Source organism: Protomyctophum parallelum, assembly GCF_964188405.1.
Source record: "Protomyctophum parallelum genome assembly, chromosome: 12".
Lineage (NCBI taxonomy): Eukaryota > Metazoa > Chordata > Actinopteri > Myctophiformes > Myctophidae > Protomyctophum > Protomyctophum parallelum.
This window is the reverse complement of record NC_139712.1, coordinates 51,368,248-51,388,767: the sequence shown is the minus strand read 5'-3', so window position 1 is coordinate 51,388,767 and position 20,520 is coordinate 51,368,248. Positions and strand designations below refer to the sequence as shown.

General features: G+C 44.9%; 1 pseudogene across 1 annotated transcript in view; it reads left to right on the top strand.

Moving 5' to 3' along the window:
• Nucleotides 1-20,520, top strand: part of LOC310867706 (partitioning defective 3 homolog) — a 656,686-nt pseudogene that overhangs the window by 435,456 nt on the left and 200,710 nt on the right. The window contains exons 7-8 of the transcript XR_014571073.1: nucleotides 12,320-12,426; nucleotides 13,451-13,534. The product of XR_014571073.1 is annotated as a partitioning defective 3 homolog (transcript). The remainder of the gene's footprint in view (nucleotides 1-12,319; nucleotides 12,427-13,450; nucleotides 13,535-20,520) is intronic.

Below are 20,520 nucleotides of genomic sequence, written 5' to 3'. Positions count from 1 at the left end.
GAGATTAGCTGCTCACGGACACACACACGGACGGACACACGGACGGACGGACGGACGGACACACGGACGGACGGACGGAGTGCAAAACATACTCTCCCCCCATGCCTTCGGCCTGGTGGAGACAATTAACTGATTTAACCCTTCGTCGTCCACTGAAGGAAAAAAAAGTTGCTGCCAGTTTTATGTTTGTTTGTGGTCTCCACACCACACACGCGTTCTAACGAGATTGTCTTAGTTAGTAAATCCATTCGTCTGCCCTTTATTTCAGTGCACACATGTGCATGTTTAGCACTGTGTTTTAATCTTTGTAACTTTATTACTGTTGGATGCAGCTGCCTGATGATCAATACATGAATGAATAACATCGCGCGTGATCGCGCGTCGCAGTGCAATCCGTCTTTTATATACTCTGATCAATCCGGATCAAAGGGAGCAGCAGCCTTAAACACATTTGAATCATTTTCCGCTATTTGTCCCTTTGTTCACCAAGTGAATGCAAACGTTGAAACACTGCTGTTGTTTCTTTCAAAGGTTTTTTCCCTGTGTGGACGTAAAACTATTTCTGAAGGAAAAATGCACAATTCTTCATGGCTTTTGTAAGAGATAGTTTTCTCAAGTTGAAATGTACTGTAACACCGCTCTGTTTACACATTTATTCCCGTTCCATTTACCCATAGGCAGGCATTAGTAAAAGGGCCCTTCACTGTGGAGAGCCACGGGAGGCGGCGGGCCAGGCTGAAAAGATAATTCACCATGACGTGAAACAGCTTGAGAGGAGAGAAGCGAGACAGACGGATGAGAGAGTTGAGGGTGAGAGGAGAGGCTATAACGCCGGAAGAGTGTACACTTTGAAGAGGAAACGAGAGAGAAAGGAGGGAGAAAGATAAAATAAATAAACTGAGAAGAGGACAAACAAGTAGGATGAGTGTGAGTTCTCACAGCTCAATGACTGTCAATGACCCGAAGCACTGAGAAATGCACAAAGGGGCAGAATGATAGACGCACGCATGCACGCACGCACGCACGCACGCACGCACGCACGCACGCACGCACGCACGAACGCACGCATGCACGCACGCACGCACGCACACACGCACGCACGTACAGGTTAAAGAAGTTGGTGTCTAGACACCAAGCTGCATCACCACTGTTCTACTGTTTAAAAAAAGTTTTCTGAAGAAAACTTCAGAAAACTCATTCACTCAGACTATAGAACATTGTGACACAGGAGAAAGTTTGTACAGGATTTTAAACTTTATTTTCTCTCTTCACTGTTTGGAATTGCATTGTGTGCCTTGTTCATTTAGCTTCGATGCTATTTCACTATACAGTACCTTTCCATGCCATCGAAACCCATTTTGAACGTTGGGTTCGGACCAAACAACGATTAACGTCAGTGTGTTCTCCACTGACCACAGCATCATTTCTGCCATAACTTACATAGAAAATGAGAAACTGCAGAGGCGAAAGGTTTCGTGTAGATACTGATCCCACAGAGGCACGGATAGACTCGAGTGACACTGGTAAAAACAAGCAACGCGACAACCCTCGTGTTATTTAACCAAATCAGTGACTTTCCCACGTCGTTTTGAACCCTCCCATCAACCCGGTTCTTCATCTCATATTAACCAGGCCAATCAGCGCCGATCGGCGCGTTCACAGCCAGACCGGGCTGAGGTGTCCAAACACCAGCAGAACTGAACCGTACCGCGTTCAAAAACCCCAGTGGAAGAAAGGTCTGAAAAGGACACGGATGCTTTCCCCGGTTTGAACCTATGCGCATGCATAAAGTGAATGGCACATCGAGTGGCACATCGAGTGGCACATAGAGTGGCAAAGCAACATGCAAAGTGAGTTTAACATCGTTTATCGTTGTTTCATGCAATCAGATTGACAGTGGCGTGCACAGACATTTAGAGGGGCAGGTGCTCAAGTGAAAAAAAAGGGCACCTTGTGCAGCGCATTTTGGTGCTTATAAGCTATTGAAAAATAGCAGATCTACAAGCTCATAGCGCGCCACCGAGTGGCGCGCTACGAGCTTGTAGGTCTGCTATTTTATTTATTTATCGAAGAACCAGTGCACTGACATAGAAACATATAGCTTTAGATTGTGGGGGCCTAATATAATATAGTAGAAGCGTTTTTTTATCAAGATTTGATCAATGTCACCATGGTCCACACACTACAAATTAAGAAAAAAAATAAAACTTTTTTTTTTTTAAGAGCAAAATTGCCAAAAGGGCAGGGGGTGCTCTAGCACCCCCTAGTGTCTATCTGTGCACGCCACTGCAGATTGACTTCTCTGTGTGGACGTATGAGGCTGTCAAGGCCAGAAAGTAGTTTTTTGCCACTCAGTGGGCGTTCCTGCACAACGTCCGGCTTTGATGGCGATGTCACGCGCATACCCTCTATTGTTATTACGCTCCCCCACTAGTTGACATTTACGATGATAAAAGAAATGGACCCAGATTAGGTCATCGTAGCTTAATGCTTTTTACCTCTCAACCATTTATTAGGGCTGAAGAATGATCCTTCATTATGAGCCTCATCATACACTAAGCAGGTTAACGGTGGATCCTGGGCTTTTAACATTCCCCCACTCCCAACATAAATGTAAATAAGTGTCTCGTAACCCTGGTTAGCGTGATGCATTGGCTGTTTTAATGGGGGGGGATCCCATCCCAGTGATCCCATTGGTTAGGGAAGGGTTAAGGATGATGGGGGGCGGGGGGATCACTTTATTCCTTTTTTTTCTTTGCTTTTTTTTGAGAGGCCTAATTTGTCCTAATGGCAGTTTTGCTGCGAGGGGACAGATGTGGGGATAAAAGAGAGCTTCTGTAAGCCAGGCGAACCCCAACATGTGACCCAGGAATGACCGTTATATTGTGCCACTTATTTCAGAGTTCAACGACGGCCTGTTGAAATACGACCCCACCGCGGCCTCCGAGCTGACGAGTCATTAGAATCTGTTTAGTTTTAATTTAATTTCTATTTGTCCCGGAGCCATCAGCGTCGATTCCAGCCGCAGCCGGCGAACGAACCCCTAGGGCTGTCAGCTCTCGGTCGAGGTGGGGGTGACTTGTTTGCGTTTGGCTCCGTGAGGTCAGAGCAGTTTTTAATGGGACTTATTAGGAGTTATTAGCGGCTGCTTGTCTCTTGAGTCGCGGGTGCCATAATGGCTGTCCTATGTCGGCATTGTCTGTTGTACAGCCGTTCAGGGTAACTGCATTAACTCGGCATAATGAGGCTACACTTGTCAGCCCCCCTATGCCTTTGGGAGCCTCCGCCTCTGCTGTTTCTTTTTTTCTTCTTTTTAAGTCTGCATTTACACCTCTGCCCTGCTCCGCACACCACCGGCTGTTACGTTTGGCTATCGCTAGGTTTCCATAAGGGGTGTAGTCGCACTGTATGTCACCTCGCACACAAACGCCACACACCATATTTTTAGGCGGAGAGAGGCGGAGTCCTTTTGTAAATGTTTCAACAGTTGCTTCTGGCGGAGCGGACTTGCAGGCCAAATTGCTCGTTTCCTGGTGTTTTCTATGGCTCCTTCGCCCCACTTGTCCCGGGCCTAAACGGCTCCATATCCTGCCCTGTTTGGGCCCTCCATTGTTTTCTGTCTCTGACAAACGGCCCCATTGTACGCGGAATGTGTGACACGTCTGCCAAAGCAGGCATGTTCCATACATTAAGACTGTCACACAGATGTGGACACCAGCCAGGATGGAAACACGCACACGCACACACACACACACACACACACACACACACACACACACACACACACACACACACACACACACACACGCACACATGCACACACCAGCTACAGTGACCTTTGACCTCATCCTTGTTAAGCCCTTCAGCTCAGGAGGGAATAACTTGCCCATGGGCTAACAGCATGACAAACTCCACACACTGAGGTACACACGCATGCACACGCATGCACACGCATGCACACGCATGCACACGCACAGAAGGTGTCCTTAAGGGCAGCATTAGATGGCAGCTTCTCAACACACAGCTACAGCTCAAGCCTGTGTGTGTGTGTGTGTGTGTGTGTGTGTGTGTGTGTGTGTGTGTGTGTGTGTGTGTGTGTGTGTGTGTGTGTGTGTGTGTGTGTGTGTGTGTGTGTGTGTGTGTGTGTGTGTGTGTGTGTGTGTGTGTGTGTGTGTGTGTGTGTGTGTGTGTGTGTGTGCGTGCGTGCGTGCGTGCGTGCGTGCGTGCGTCGTGGTCGCTCACATGCGTGTGTTCGTCTGTTTGCGTTAGTGGGTTGTTACATATTATACTTATACTGTATCTCGTCAGCAACAAACTAATGTACTCACTAGTACTAACACATGTTTGTTTTGTTTTACTTCCTATCATTGCTGAGTGTGAGAGGTTGGTCTAGATCATTCTAGATGGAGGAGAAAGACAATTTAGACAAATGTGTCTCTCCTCCACCCACTACTGAGTGGACTGGCAGATCAACGGGGTGCTAAAAGCTATCGCAGGGGGGCGAGCGAGAGAAGACGGATAATGGGGAGAGCAAAACAGGTGGACAGAGAGAGAGAGAGAGAGGAGGATTAGGGCTCTTCCAGTGGAGCAATATACGACGCCGGCCTGGAATCTATTAAATCTGCCTCTACAGGAGACACACCAGAGATAGCTATAAAAGGACAGGGTGATACAGAGAGTCCCAGAACCAAACTGAGTGTATCAAAAGAGGATTTCCAAAAAGAGGCGAGCTTTGAACAGGAATAAAATGTGTGTGTGTTTGGTTTGCAGGGGATTGAAGGCACCTGTTACATGAGACGTTTGTTTCTGGGAATAGTCTGCTAAGCGTCGCTTCAGTGTAATGAATCCAATGAACCACTTTCAATTGAATAAGGCACATACACATTTTTCCTATAATCTTTATCCCATTGCAACCCATTTTTTTCACCCAGTGTAAATAATTATCTAATGTAATCCTCCTGGCTGCTACACTTCCTCTGCCAACCTGGGGGGGGGGGGGGGGGGGGGGGGGCAGCGGACTGACCTCATGCTTCCTTCTATGCATGAGGAGTCCCAAGCTGCGTCTTTTCAACTGACAGGGGGGGAGTTTCCCCGGCCGGACGTAGCGCTTGGAAGGAACACGTTATTCCGACCAGTTCCTTTCCCCTCCATCGGGTGCCCCAGATGGCCAGGGGGAGGCAGTTTAGTGACCAGGATTACTGCATGTTTTTTGTGAGGGTACCTACTACCTATAGGGGACACGGGGAGAACATGCAAACTCCACACAGAAAGGCCCTCTCGCCAACCCTGCCTCGGGTATGGGCACTGAGGAGGGAACACGCCCCCCAGCACCCACAGCGTCCCCAGCGGGATTTGAACCCAGTGAGGCGACAGCACTACCGACTGCCACTGTGCCCCCTTACATTGTGGTATTGTGGTATTTTAAATAATGTGAGTACTTTGTCTACCACTGCTGCTCCCATATCCCCCAACACTCTACAGTAGGCTATGTCTCTCTCGTCTCTCCCTTTCTTTTTTCCCCTTGGTTTCTCCTTGCCAATCTCCAGGTCTAGTGCACCTGGTGTTTTCTCATTCACACACGCGGCCTCGCTGCTCCCTCCTTTGTGCCTGAATAGAAACATCTCTGTCTCTGCTACTTCTGAGGATGTGATGCTGCACATGGTGCTGTAACAGTGTAGAAGCAATCCTTCACCTCTCTGCCCCAAAGTATCTCTCTAGTGTGCAGTGTGTGTCTCTATCTCTCTCTATCTCTCTCTCTCTCTCTCTCTCTTTCATGCACACACATTGAACAAGAAATTATTGAACACAAACAAAACAGTCGTAGATGCACAAACTTGGGAAACTCAACATCAAGTATTTCAGGATACAGATTGTGGGTACAGGAAGCATCACTTCCTCCATGTACAGTATGGTGGCTGCCAATTATCACACACATTAGAAAGAAAAACACTTTAGTTTTTCTAAAACTTAAGTGACGTGCCGTGAGCTTGTAGATCTGCTATTCTTTTAATACAACACCCGGTTTTAATGGGTTAACAAAATGTTTTTTGTTTTTTTTCAACTTGAATGTAATCCTGAATGCGTTGGCATTACAAATCTTAACTTATAACAATAGATAACCAATGAAAAGATAGACAGAGACAGACATAGATCGAGAGAGGCAGGAATGTTGGAGTCAGAGAGACGAGGACAGATGCACTAGCCCGGCTTGTCGCTCAGAGCTACAGTTGAAATGAAGTTAATTACTTGTCAACAGTCAGTCAATGATGGATGCAGCTGCGACAACTTTCTTCTTCCTCCTCTTCCTCTTCCTCCTCTTCCTCTTCTTCCTCCGGAGGCTCGTCGTCTGCTCACCAACCCACTTATGCACCAATGTTGGTATTTTCAAAGTCGAACATTTGATTGATTTATGGCATGCCAATGTTGTGACCGATATCTTTGGGGAAATGAGTTTCTATGTGAGAATATTCAACATGGAAGCAAATAAATGAACACAAATTGCATTGTGATAGATGCAAAAAAATGACATGTTGCCTCTGTCGGGTGGAAACCCCGTTTATGACTCGTACTGTTCAGGATTCATAAAACTGGCAGAAGTAGCTCACCCAACAAGCTCAACGGGAGATTATCTGACACTGTAGTATGATCAAGAAGGGCGTTAAATTACAAAAAAAACACAAAGATACAAAGACAATACTATAACCAACGTACCTACAGTGTTTCTTGAGTAGTAGTGTTTAGTTTACTTTATTTGGGTAATTCATGTCACTAAACAAAATGTTCATAAGGTCATTTCTGGACTTGCTTTCCAAGCCCAACATAAAGTAGGGATGCCAGGTTGACCAGCTGCATGCTGATATTGATGCTGTCAACCTGATATTTTTTACTGATACCATACTATGATAAATTCAATAACGTTTAGTCAAAAAAAGATTATGTTTCGGGACTTTCGGCATATCCTTAAATCCTTAAAAACTTGAGGCATTAGCGTTTGAGCTGGACATGCAGCAGATTTGGATTCAGCACCCCTTAATACCCCTAGAAAACATATGTCATTAATCATCACAATTGCCTTCAGCACTTTAAATAAGCACATTTTCTGTAACTCTTGCCTATTGTGTAATGGGCCAATATATATCGGTCAAACAGATATATCAGTTGGGGTCTATTTCAATGTCAGGGTAATGCTTTTCCTTCGTCTGCTGTGGGGTATACCCCCCCCCCCCCCCCCCCTCACCCCACCCACCTCCATTTAAATTATTTCACCAGGTCACCCTGTTCCCAGGAGACAGTCTACCCCCCCCCCCCCCCTCCATCCCTAAATCCAGCCTTTTGGGCCTTTCATTGGAAAAAAAAGCAGCTTTGTGGATAATATAGAAGTCAGCGCTTGGCGAGGGCGCCTGCGACCCTCCCTGACACATCATTATAAGCAGCTGGGGGGGGGGGGCTGTGCATGGGGTTATGGAGGGGTGCAGGGTGCACCAGACAAGAGGTGACTGACTCATTTTCATTAGAGACAGGTTAGAATGGAGAGGCGAGGCACACCTCTCCTTGGCCATGGGGAGACGTGACCCTGGCAGGATACCGGTGGTATGTGTCCATTAAGGTACACTGACGATTAAATATTCATCCCCCATGGGTGTCTGTCACCCCCCCCCTCATAAATAAACAGGAGGGCTGGTATATCTCTTGAATCGTCCCCAGTGTGTCACCCAAAGGTCCCTGGCTTCTGACAACGGCTTCTTCTTGAATGCATCTCCATAAAGAGCCATAAGACCATTATTAGTCGACACTTCAGTCTGAGAGAGGTGTGTGTGTGTGTGTGTGTGTGTGTGTGTGTGTGTGTGTGTGTGTGTGTGTGTGTGTGTGTGTGTGTGTGTGTGTGTGTGTGTGTGTGTGTGTGTGTGTGTGTGTGTGTGTGTGTGTGTGTGTGTGTGTGTGAAGCCCATTGAATTGAATTGAATTGTGGGGAGGGGGGGGGGCTGGGAGGAGGGGGGGGGGGGGCTGGGGAGGGGGGGGCTGGGGGAGGGGGGGGCTGACATGGTAATTGTGTTGGCTAACAAGGCAGTTCAGCAGACCCTTAGCACGCGCACACACGCACATGTACTGTACATGCACACTCCCGCTTAGGAATGACATTGGTCTAGACTTAGAAGCAAAAGGTCAAAGGTTAATTTCCCCTCACAGTCACAGAAACATGACGATGGGATGTCTGTCCTCTTTGCTCGTTGCTGTAGCTTTACTGTAGCTGATATCCATGATGACATTTCTATGAGCTCAGCAAGGCAGTACATGGAGTCATGAACACATTGTAAAGATGTCTTAAGGATTATCTAAAAGTGCTTTCACTTCATGCCCATCAGCGGCACCACACAAATGTGGACAGTTGAACCGTACGTAATAGAAGCGCTATTTCCCCCGACCTGGATATGCCACCAAGTCTGGTGAAGACCTGCGCTCCAAGGAGTGCCCTTTTTCTAGTTGTATCTGCCAGCGATTCAATACTATATACTACTATAACAGACTGATATCACACATCCCTGTTTAACTCTTCTTTTTAGATGGACAAAACAGGTCATGCAAAAGTAGCAAAGATGGCAAGCTATACAAGCCCATAATGCATTGCATCAAGTCACAGTGTGACTGTGAACTTGTAGATCTGCAATTTTTTCTACTTTTTTTTATTTTTTATTGAAAGTTAATGTTAAAGTGTGGGATTTTATAAATATTTGACCCATGAAAAAGTATTAACAAGAGATTGAGACTATAATAACTACATATTTCTTTCATCAAAGACAGAGGGCAACTCAGGGAATTGGATGTATTTCCTTGCAAGTCTGTAGTCCGCACCACTTGGGAGCCACGCAGTATACTTGTTGGAAAAAACATCAAAAATAAAACCTTTGGTCATACGATATTTATACTTCTTATGTTATTTGCTCTGTGTTGAAGTGGAATAAAATGTGCTTGATCAAGTTCAATGATCAATACAAGAATGTTCAAACATTCAACATTCAACACGTTCAACATTCTTCAGTATAGTTATTACGTCAGATATATTGCTTGATATCAGGAACATTTACCATTAGCACTGGAGACTGGCAGGTTTAATGCCAGCCCTGAAGATGAGAGATACTGTTCTGTTCTGTGATCTAAGATGAACAGTGTTGGCAAGTAACTTAAGTAATATACTACTTTCAGTAATATTATTACTTTTTTCCAGTAATATGTAACTTAACTAGTTACTTTCACATTTTGAGTAATAATATTACATTTACTTTTTTCCAAAAGTAATATTATTACTATTTTCACAAGCCTTGGTGGAACTGTGGGTTTGAGTGTTTATTTATAATGGTAGACTGGGTTGAAGTCAAGTTGCTTTGCAGACTGCTGATCCGCTCTAGATCTAGACTCTAGTGCGGATACGGAAACGATGCACACTCGTCGGTACGTATGTGTGAAGTATCGGATGCAGAAGGGCGGGCCTTAAACCGTCCGGAACACGGAACAACAACCTAAACTAGTGTGTGTAACTCGTTAGACTGCACTGTTAGAGAGAAGAGACGTAAACATACTAAGCATGGAGGAGGTGGAGGAGACAGAGACACCGGCACAACAAAGCGTTATAACATTCAATACTTGGAAGTATTCGCATCATTTTGAGTATGGCCGCGATCAAGGATGGTGGAAGGGGGCCTGCTAATGTTAAAGGGGGGCCTGCTAATGTTGAAAATGCAAAGTAAGACTTTTGGGGACAAAATTACTGGGGGCGAGAGAAAAAAGTAATAAGTAAAGTAATAAGTAATAAGTAACTAGTTACTTTTCTCAGGGAGTAATAAGTAGTGTAACTTTATTCCTTTTTTTAAAAGTAATAAGTAATAAGTAGTATATTAGTGTTAAAGTAATATTTTGCCAACACTGAAGATGAAATTGAAAACGAAGTTCACTTTTTGTTTTACTGCTCTAAATACGATGACTTAAGGGACATTTTGGTTAATAAGATGTCTTCTACGTATATGTGGGGATTTCCTAGATTTAAATGACTATGTAAAAATGGAGATATGTTTTGCCAAAGGGACTTTCGTTGTAGCAGATTTTATTTGTCAAGCTTGGGAAAGAAGACAGAGTATACTCTGTATACGTCTGAGGTGTAAATTATAATGAATTATGTAATGTAAACATGCTGTAAAATGCATAAATTATGTAATGTAAAACATGCTGTAATTGCAAATGTGAAATGGTGTCTTATAAACCCATGAGGGTTGGGCACAAGGTGTCCATGACACGGAAATAAATAAATAATAATCAAAAAAAAGAAGTAATTGCATAAGTGGCTGTTTGGTCAAGATCCCTCACATTTAGTTAGCATTTCCCCTCCTTATGTAACACAGTGGTAATGGCTGTTTGTGGAAGATCTTCTCTTTTTTTTTTTTTTTTTTTTTTTTTTTTAAGATATTTTTTGCGGCTTACGCCTTTATTGATTTTTTTTAAGGGATCGAAAGTAGGCTGACAGGAAACGGGAGAGAGATGGGGGGATGACATGCGGTAAGGGCCGTGTCGGGTCCGGGAGTCGAACCCGCGGCACACCGCGACTGGATCACCAGTCCGGTGCCCAGACCGTTACGCTACGGCCTGGGCCGAAGATCTTCTCTTGATCATGCATAACTCTGTGCCTGGTCATTTATTCCTTCCTGTTGTGTTTTTGGTTTTATCATAACAAGTGCCTCAATCTTCCTCCGTTGTGGCGGGGGTAATTTTTTTTTGCAAAAGAAGTCTTTGATTTGATTCTTTAACCCATTCTGATTCATACGAGGTTTCCACTGGACACACACTGGTCTGATTAACCCATTCTGACCTGAGATCAGATTCTAAAAATGTCAGTCGTTCTTCGATAAAAAAAATAATAGCAGACCTACAAGCTCGTATCGCGCCACTCGGTGGCGCGATACGAGCTTGTAGGTCTGCTATTTTTCAATAGCTAAAGCATAACATGATGCCGACACCAAAATGGGTGCCCGTTCAGAATGGGTTAATAAAGTGGCTTCTGAGTCTGCAAAATACATCTTCCAAAAGCTTCCGTTATATCATTATGCCGAAGACTGTGAAGATTTTGGGTGTATTATATTTCACTTGTTTGGGCCTTAAGCCCCGTTCAGATTGCAGAAGCTAGCTTCTGCTTTAGCTTGGTGGTCCCATGTTATCTCTATGCAGAGCAGCTTTTGCGTTTTGAAGCTGGGAATGAACAGCTTTTTTTTCTAGCTTTTTTTGGTGTGAACGGGGCTTAAGGCTGTGGAAATGCTGCAGTAATGGACTTTTACCCCAGCTCATAATGTCTCACTGCATTGTGTTAAACGTTTATATGTCGTCCTTTGACTCCTTTCAGTTCCAAGAGGATTTCTGTAATGGATGCAATTCCAAAGTTCCTCTAATATTACTTTATCTGACACATGTATTGTGTTTAATGTATCCCTCGTATGTGATCCCTCATACAATCACCATGTCAGTCCTGTACATGGAGATGGAACATCTGTTCCATCTCCATAAAGTACTTAGAACGGATACATTGTTTATTTATACCTCTACCTTAACCATGCAGTAACCTTGGTGCACCTTTTTTGGAGAATGTCATCATCTATTTGTCATACAGCAAAGAATAGTGGGCTTAATGTCCCTGTCCGGAGGTAGACGGCTAAATGCAATGAACGGAAGAGCGTGAGAGAGAAAACAAATGACCCCCAGGCCCAGAACATGATCCGATTACTGTGGTGCCACGCCCTGGTCCAGAACCCCCCCCCCCACACCCCTAACCCCCTCCCCATGGACGCACAGCGGCATCGCCATCGATTAAGGCCACTTTGGTCATAATTTTGGTTTTGGCTCCGGCCAGTATGTCGCCGAGGCAGAGTGAGAGCCCTCCTTTGCTGCTGCATGCCCTCCACTCCAGAGCTATAGAGTCCCCTTTGATTTACCACAGGAAGCATTACTCCTCCTGCAGGTAATTGGATTAAAAGCCAGGAGGGGAGGGAGGGAGGGAGGGAGAGGGAGAGGGAGAGAGAGAGGGAGAGGGAGAGGGAGAGGGAGAGGGAGAGGGAGAGGGAGAGGGAGAGGGAGAGGGAGAGGGAGAGAGAGAGAGAGAGAGAGAGAGGCACTGGCAGACTCACTTACTGAGTGATTGACAGAAAGACAAAGCGAGCCTGTCTTTCTCCCTCTTGCTACACGCAATCGCGATTGATGATTTATCCTGTCACCTTGATCTTCTCTTTTTTGGGCCTGTTTTCATCCTCTTCTTCGTCTTGTCTGTGTCCTTCTGTGCCTGCAGGAGGAAGAGGAGGAGGAGCACCGGAGAGAGGAAGAGAGGAATGGAAGGATCGAGCCTGTGGGAAGGGCGGATTCCTCCATGGAGCATTCCCCAGCGCTGGGTCTGGAGTGAGTCGCAACACGCACATAGAATGTGGAGGCCGACTCTGGCCCCCCAGTTACATCACAGTGGTTCTCAATGGACCCCCAGTTACATCACAGTGGTTCTCAATGGACCCCCAGTGTGGATTAGAGTGGGTTCCCAAACTTTTCAGGCCGCGACCCCGCCCCAAAAGAGAACCACTGATGTATCGTATTGTACAATGTCTCCACCGTACAACAGTTACCCTGCTGAGGCTGCATACTGTACATGGTGCTTACAAAGCACACAACAGGTCTGCAGCTGTACTGTAGACTGTAGACTAGTAAGAGATGAGGGCACTGCAGACCTCACAGTCAAAGCCGGGCACATGTATCCCCCCACAGACACACACACACACACACACACACACACACACACACACACACACACACACACACACACACACACACAGTCAGGTTCATCTAACACAAAAGGAGCCCCCCTCCTTCTCCTGCTCCGGTGTTGTCCCGTACGTTTTCAATTAATCTCTTCTTGCTTCAGCGTCGGGCCTTGATCTTAATCACTTAATTGGAGCCTCCATTTGGGTCTGTAATCGACCCCGAGGTCTGTGGGCCTGACTGCGTAATGGATGACTGTGTGTGTGTGTGTGTGTGTGTGTGTGTGTGTGTGTGTGTGTGTGTGTGTGTGTGTGTGTGTGTGTGTGTGTGTGTGTGTGTGTGTGTGTGTGTGTGTGTGTGTGTGTGTGTGTGTGTGTGTGTGTGTGTGTGTGTGCGCATGTGCGTGTGCGTGTGCATGTTGGGGGTGGATGGCCGGACAATGGGTCCTGGGGAGCAACGACGCAGTTCGTGTTCCCCCCGTCTCGCCTCCCCCCCTCCATCCCAACATCTACCTGTCATGTTAGCGTGTGTCGTCTTTTGTGCACGCCTGTTTTATTTACAACCCTGTTCCATTGTTTTTTTACTCATGCATGTCTTTCTGCTCCCCTCCCCCTTTCTGCTCCCCCCCCCCCCCCCCCCCCCCCCCTCCACCTCATCCATCAACGTCCCACAGTGGCATGCTCAAGCCGGTCGAGGTGTCCAACCAAGGAGGCCCACTGGGGATCCATGTAGTGCCTTTCAGTTCTCAGGATGTGAGGTAAAAGCACGCATGCACGCACACACACACACACACACACACACACACACACACACACACACACACACACACACGCACACACACAGGTTTGTATTACTATACTTACGGCTGGAAAAAGTTGCAAAGTAGCCGAAAAATAGCAAACTTTTTGGTGTGAAAACTAACCCCAACCCCCTAAACCTGACCTCTAAATGTCAACACCAACCAAAACCTGAATCTTTTTTTTTTTCAATTTGAAAACTGTCACATTTCTACTATACTTGTGGGGACATTTTTGATCATCAAAAGTACATGTTGTTAGCTAGTAAGCTTTGTTAGAATCCGGGCTATAACTAATCTGTGTGTTAAATTGTTAATGTCCCTCAATCTGTTTACCAGTGACTTCGATGCAAGCTTTCCATGTTGTTGATCTGCTTTTTGCCTACTCATTTTTAACAGCACTGGAGGCTTTTTCCTCCTTTATCGACTTTTATTCTCTCGGCCACATTTTCCTCATGCTTCTGTGTGCGTTAGTTGAGCAGCTCGACCTGCTGTTACGTAGTTGAAGGTGACTCAGTGGGTTGGTTAGACGGTCACTGCAGCCTCTCCCCTTTTTAACCTGTACAGCAGCGTCAATGACAGTATAGGACAGGAGGTGGAATGCATCAGAGTTTACGGTCATTCAAGGGGAAACATGCTGTGTGTGTGTGTGTGTGTGTGTGTGTGTGTGTGTGTGTGTGTGTGTGTGTGTGTGTGTGTGTGTGTGTGTGTGTGTGTGTGTGTGTGTGTGTGTGTGTGTGTGTGTGTGTGTGTGTGTGTGTGTGTGTGATATATATATATATATATAATAGGAAGTAGCCAAGTGTAATCAACCTAAAAGCTCATCTATATATAACTATGGGGTGCTATACATGGTGCACGCCAAAGGGACTGGCACGCCACCAAGCCAAGGTCAGATTGATGCAAGGACTCGACGCAGGGTGGAAGGAGAGACGCATGCAGGCAGAGGCTGCGGGACGGCCAGGGGGTGCATGCCATGGCACGTGGACCGCGGGAGATGAAATGGGCTGACATACAGTACAGTGCAGTATATATACAGTATGCTTGACATTGAAGATTGCTGTGTGTCATTTCCGCGGCACGCTAATCCCACGGCTCCCCGTAAGTGAGTGTTGTCGAGCCTATATTTAGCCCCCTGACCCCCCTGACGATTGGCTGCTCTGAGTGGGTTCCCCAGTGACGCCACGACTCGCTCCGTCCGAGTAGAACGTAGCCATTCCTGTTAAAGGACCACTTCACCACTTTTCAACCTATCTTCATATAATAGGTCCTCACTAATAATCATGAAAGAAATGGTGCCATTTTTTTCTACTCGGTCTGTGTCTCATAGGAGGGCTGTGGGCAGTTCAGAAACCGTCTTCCAGTGACATCATCGATGGGGAATATACAAGCTAATAGAAACTGCAGGCTTTCTAGTCCTGAAAAGTTGCAATGCGAAAATGGAAGCCATTGTTCTCACGATAATGAAAATCTAAATATATTTGTAAAAAAATATTGTTTCAAAAAATAATCTGCCTAATGATGATGTCACTGGAAGACGGTTTCTAATCTGCCCACAGCCCTCCTATGAGACACAGACTGAGTAGAAAAAAGATCGTGCCATTTTATCGTGATTATTAGTGAGGACCTATTATATGAAGATAGGTTGAAAAGTGGTGAAGTGGTCCTTTAGTTTGTTTTGTCGTTGCTGCTTTTTTACCCCCATTTTCTGCCTAAATGATTTCCTCCTGCACAATATATCTATTTTAGAATCATTGAATAGCTTAAATTAGTTTGTAAACAGAGCTGTGTTCCCGTGTGCCTTACACCCTTCTGGAGACTGGAGAGGAGACACACATTGACATTTTAAAGCCAACATTTACTGCAGTTTTTTTGTTGGCTAGTGTGTGGCTATAATTATTGTTATCAGGTTTCAGCTGCAGAACACCACCAATAGGTTAGGGCTGGGGTTAACAATCCATTGTTCACACCCCTTACCTGACTGCCAGCAGTGTGAAAAACTTCACAAACTTTGAAAGCCTTTTTCTCAGAAGTTTACTTGGTAGAGTTCTAGGAAATTACTGAAAATACCAATAGAAAACAATACCAGACGAAGTTTAGTTCTACAAGCTCACGGGTGTGTGACATCGCCACGCAAAATGTCTAACCCCCAACCCCTAAAGCTAACCCCTGAACGTCTAATAAATAATATCCCTATAATCCTCACGTTGTCTGACATTAAAATAAGTCTTATTCAAATATTTTCTGATTTCAATGAATGACACATCATTTGAAAGCTTACATTCTGTACTTTAATAATCTGCAAAAAAGCTTTAAAAAGACCAATGCCTCCTTGTGCCCTAAAGCAATGTACTTGGTCACAATTGTGCGTTGTCACTGCTTGTTGTTGTATCCTAGTATTGACTCACCTGCCAGTGAGGAGCCCCCACTGGGAGGACATAAATTATTATTATTATTATTATTATATTTTCACAATCTGTGACACCGGCTAGCCTACTTTCTAATGTTTTGATAATTTGCGCGACAGATGTATGCATATGACGGTATAGAGTTTCAAACTAGTGTATTTAAGAAGATGATCAGGTAATATAATTGTGAAAAAATAATAACAAAATTATTGAAACAAAGAAACTAGTGAATTGTTTGCTAGCGTGCTGCTTGTTTATGTTATGGACATACATACTGTACAACTTTGTCATGAATAATTCAACAAAAATAAATTGCATTAACCCATTCTAAACGGGCACCCATTTTGGTGTTGGCATCATGTTATGCTTTAGCTATTGAAAAATAGCAGATCTACAAGCTCATATCGCGCCACCGAGTGGCGCGATACGAGCTTGTAGGTCTGCTATTTTTGAAAAATCAAAGAGCGACTGACATTTTTAGAATCTGATCTCAGGTCAGAATGGGTTCATCAGACCAGTGTGTGTCCAGTGGAAACCTCGTATGAATCTGATCTCAGGTCAGAATGGGTTAAACAGTGCTGCCGGGGCGGGTCTTTGCGCAACCGCTCCATCATTTAGATATATGCGTGACAAATATCACCCAATCGGCGTAGATGCTCGACAAAGACGGATGCACTGGAGTGGATCAGAGCATGTGAGCGGAGCGGAGCGAGCGAGGAGCGGAGCGGGGGGATTTTGACGTGAGCGCGGAGCGGGTTTTTAAATGTGTCAGATTGACCTCCGGAGCGAGAACTGTCCTCCGCTCCGAGCCGCTCCGAGCCGCTCAATGCACACGGCACGGCTAATTTACATCATGCTCCAAAAAAGACTGCATGTTGCTGCAACATGCAGTCTGAAACGAAGGCCTTCAGGTTTAATTAGCCAATTTCAGGAAAACAGCATTTTATTTTTCCCCCGTCATTTCTTTCTGCTGAGCGGAGCGGGCATCTGAGTGTAGCCTCGGAGCGAGCACGGAGCGGGGAGCGCTCCATGCGTAAATGAAGGTGAGCGCTGAGCGAGCGGGGAGCGGCGTGGGGGGAGATGAACGTGAGCGCGGAGCGAGCGTAACAAAAGCCGTCGAGAGCGAAGAGTGGAATTATCGGCCGCTCCGCTCCGCTCACATGCTCTGCAGTGGATTTGAGCCCACGACCTCCGTGGGTGGTGTGCAGGTACTGTACCACCGCGCCACCCAAAAAACCTGTCTCAAACTGTACAGTACTTTGAAACTTAGATCGGAAAACGTTGCTAAAAGTTCTAATGAAGCCATTCCTTGGCAAAAGCTACAGTGCCGTGCAAAGAGCAATTTCAGCAACCAGGTATTTCCACATCTCCCACACAACCCCTCGTGTTACACAATGCCCGCTTTGGTAACCAAATTCCACCTCCATCAGCAAAGACCGGGGCGGTAATAGCTATCAGAGAGCCTTCAATTAGCAGGCTAAACTCGATGATAAGATGACGCGTCTCGTCTGGCTGGGTCCGGAGGATGTTAATGGGCCTCCCTCTGCACCGTGCTTTGTGCAGAAAGCAGGAGGCATTAGGCTCAGCGGGCTGTCATTAGTGCCCAGACCCGGGCCACAGGGGTCAGGTAAACAGTGGACTCTCTCAGACAGCCGGACATGGAACTGCAGTCACTGCAACGGAACGGACACTGCTGGCATTTTCCTTTCGACTCACGTACTCACATCAGCTTACAGTACGGTCAGGAGGAGAGAATTGGAGAGATGTTCTTTCTCTCGATTTCCCTCTCTCTCTCTCTCTCGCACGCACGCACACACGCACACACTCACGCACACACACGCACACACTCACGCATGCGCATGTTTGTATTACTATACTGTACTTGTGAGGACATCATAGTTCTAGGACGCCATTGGAAATGACTGAAAATACCAATAGAAAAGAATACCTGACGAATTGCAGTTCTACAAGCTCACGGGTGTGTGACATCGCCACACGAAAAGTCTAACCCCCAACCCCTAAAGCTAACCCCTGAATGTCTAATAAATAATATCCCTATAATCCTCACGTTGTCTGTTTCTCAAATTCTACTGTACTTGTGGGGACGTTTTGGTCTAAGTATAGTACACACACACACACACACACACACACACACACACACACACACACACACACACACACACACACACACACACCTTTTCTACCACGTTCACCCTCACTCATGCAGATGCGTTTTTTTTGTTGGTAATAACATATCACTTTGTGATCGTTTAGAACAAGTGTCAGTCATAATTGCAGCACATAAAATGTATCCTGATTGCACTATTATTTAATTAAAAGGCGGTAGATGAGACCAGGTGGTCTCTCTAAGAATGCATCTTTCCATGTGTCAGATGTGAGATTGCTGAATTTCTCTGTAGGCTAGCTTCTTGTGTCGACCAAAGATGGTGAGAATTACAATTTACAATCTGGGTGCTACTGTATACTGTAGCATCTCATGGTTCTTCAGTGGTTCATTAGGATGGGTGTGATGTTATCTAGCACCTTAGATAGGAGCTACGAGCTACTGTACTATCTTTTATAATTTTTTATTTTTTATTTTTTATTTTCGCCCCTGTCATGGCACACTTTATGTGGCCTTCTAAAAACGACTCTTTTGCACCTCCTAGAGGCGGTTGCTGTAACAGAGCCAGTAATTAGTGTTTAGTAATTTCAGATGTGTTAGCTCAGCTCAATTGTTTCCAATTCCAGCACACCTGAAATCCCTAGTTAGTTTGTAGGCTCATGCAGTTTTGTTTGTTCTTGTGAGACACAGAGGCAGAGCTCCTCTCCCCCTTTTTCTTCTGTTGTGCCTTGGAAAAGCCTTTGCTTGTAAGTTTTCAGTGTTTAATTCTACAATTGCATTTCTGTATTTGGTACAAGTGTGCATTTAAATAATAATGTAATTCATGTGTTGTTTTGAGTTAAAATACATTTCATGATGCTGTAAAAAATACTAAGCTAAGCTAATGTAGCTTTTGTCATTATGCTAGACTACAGTAGCTTTTTGTCAACATGCACAGGTTATTTTATGCTGTAATTGATTATACTTTTGTGTTGAAGTATGTTTTCTTTCAGTTTTACAAATTAACCATTATTGGATGATGAGAAGAGGACAGTAAAGTTTGGAATGCTACCCTGGTTCTCGACTCTGATTCCATGATGTTCGCGATCTGTAAAGGGATGTATAGAAGGGACACACATCTATCTGAGACAGAATAGCCCCATAGCCTGTTTCAAATATGCTATTATCCTATTCCCACATTTTCTTATTTGACTATATTCAGCTATTTTTTAAGCTAGATTTCCATCTCACACAAACATTAAATGTCCATTGACAATGAATGGTTGGTGTACGATATAAGAGTGCCCCTCACTTCACACGGTTGTGATTTCTACTTTATTCTACTTTATTTTTCTAATTTATTTTATTCCGTTTTCACGTTGAACGTCGCCCGGCTCCAGCAGAAAGACGACATGTAATTGAGAGAGGAAGTGGCACAGCAATTTACAATTTACAATTTAGGCATTTAGCAGACGCTCTTAATCCAGAGCGACTTACAATAATCAAGAACAAAAGCATGGGAAATACATCACAAAAACATTTATCATAAAACATGCGTAAGCTAAGAAAGTAAGAATATCTATATTATGAGACTATACATATAAACTATATATATATACTACTATGCTATACATATGTACTATGGCGTGCTATGACTACATACAATGCAATTATAGTGCCGTCTACATAACATTCTATAAGTCTGTATCAGATGCTATCTAAGTCTACAGAAATGCTATCTAAGGGGGTAGGGTAAGTGGCACAGCGTTAGAGTAATCACAATGATATGAAATCATCATCTCTCCCACATCTGTAGCAGGCAAGGCCATAACCCTAATCACCATGAGGCCGCTGCTCGGAATACTGATTCTGGATCAGCTCAACACTCCACACATGTTTTAAGCATGTGTCAGTTTAGATTCTAACCACCCGTCCTTCCTTTATGTTGATCTGGCCTCATCAAACCCTGTGCACTCGAGATACGCTCCATATTATGGCCAGTACAGTATTCCATATGTTGTTGTTGTTGACCTCGCTCTTAGCCTACTGGTTATTATTTTGGCGGGGGGGGCGTTTTAAACTCAAATATTTGCTTCTTGGGGGTCCCTGGAAATAAATATTTTGAGATGGGGGTCAGTGGCCAAATACATATAATGTTGGGGTTCCTTATTGGCATGAAGAAGGTCAGTAGACCGAAAGCTTGCTAAATAAATACATTGATTGTGCAGCAGATCTGAGTGTGCGGAGCCTCCCTTTATTTTCTCTGGGCGTTCCTTGGCATGAAGACATTTGAGATTGATTCACCAACATGCCTTTTTCAAAAAGCTGGATTTAGAAGACTCAGATTTGTAGATTTGTAGAATCGGCCTCAGGTCTTAACCCATTCTGACCGGGCACCCATTTTGGTGTCAGCATCATGTTATGCTTTAGCTATT